The sequence below is a fragment of the Bremia lactucae genome, linkage group LG11 (genome assembly GCF_004359215.1).
Source record: "Bremia lactucae strain SF5 linkage group LG11, whole genome shotgun sequence".
NCBI classification, from domain to species: Eukaryota; Oomycota; class Peronosporomycetes; order Peronosporales; family Peronosporaceae; genus Bremia; species Bremia lactucae.
In genome coordinates this window covers 1,935,925-1,937,315 of record NC_090620.1, presented here as the reverse complement: position 1 = coordinate 1,937,315, position 1,391 = coordinate 1,935,925, and positions in this window count along the sequence as shown.

The window sequence follows — 1,391 nt, the reverse complement described above, 5'->3', positions numbered from 1 at the left end:
TATTATTTGGGTAAGATACCCTTTTGTTCTATTTAAAATAGTTAATTATTATGTTTTGTATGGTAGCATTTGTGGCAGCCTGGTGGCCGAAATGTATTTAGTCAGGGTAAAGTTTTAGATTTAAATAATTACATAACATTCAGTTTTTTTCTGATATTGAAGCGTCTAGTGTCTTCCTTAGGCTTGCGCTTTGATCTATGAAAGAAAGAAGTTGTTCAGAGCTGCTTCGCTCCTTATGTCAGAGCAAGACTTTTAGCTGAGAGAGTCACTTAGTTTTATAGAACTAATAGGTTCAACCAACTTGGGGAGTTGTAAAAGCTCGTAGAGTTTAATGAATCCTAGTTCAAGAGATTCGGGGGCTCATTCAACCAAGTGGCAACTAGTGTCCGAGAGTATATTTTTTAGAAAGGCTTCTTTCTCTAACAAATCAGTGCACAAGCCCTAGGATCAAAAGGGGGACTGTACCTTATTTGATTATTTAACCTAAAACTTTATTCTAACTAAACTAAAAGCGCGTGATCTGTATATATCACAAACGGCTAAGAGCCAAGCAGTTGCAGTCTGAATTTGACAAGAGCATACTTCATTGCAAGTAACTCTTTGTCATGAAGTGAGAAGTTATTTACCACAGCTTTAAGCTGTCTAGACTCGAACGTAATTACACGTTCTCGCCCGTCAGGATATGTTGTAACAGAGCATTGTCTATAGCAAACTTTGATGCGTCACAGACGATTCGAAAGGCCAATTTGAATTTGGCAGAGCCAAAATCGGGGCATGGATAAGACTATCCTTAACTGCTTTCAAGAGCACCATTTTCGGTGCTAGTCCAGCACGGAGATTGGATAATGGCCTAGCCGGATCAGCGTAATTCTCGCTATATTAATGCAAGTAGTTGGCGAGGCCCAACCACTTACGTAAATCCTTTTGGTTCTTAGGAGCCGGCCAATCAACTATGGCTTTCAACTTAGTGGATCCGCTCTAAGGCCCCGCTTCCCAATGAAACACCCAATAAAGGAATTTCTCCTGCGCCAAAAATGCATTTAGATGCATTGGCATACAATTTTTATGTACGCATGCACTCGAGCACTGCTCGCAAATGGTCTATGTGGTTCACCACAACCTGCTCCGCACAACTATGGAAAAAAATGTCATTAAAATAAGATTGAGCATAACCTTGATGAAAGCGAAACAGTTGCGTTCTGAGACGTCCGAAATAAAAGGATGGATGCGTAGGCATCCTACGAGGTAGCTTGATTGTAACGGGGTGTATCGTTACATGAAATTAACACTTGAAGGTTGTTAATTAATATATTATCTAAAAGGTAGATAATATTTGGAGGATATTACTTTATATAGTAATATCCTGAATTCTTATCCATAAATAGGTATAG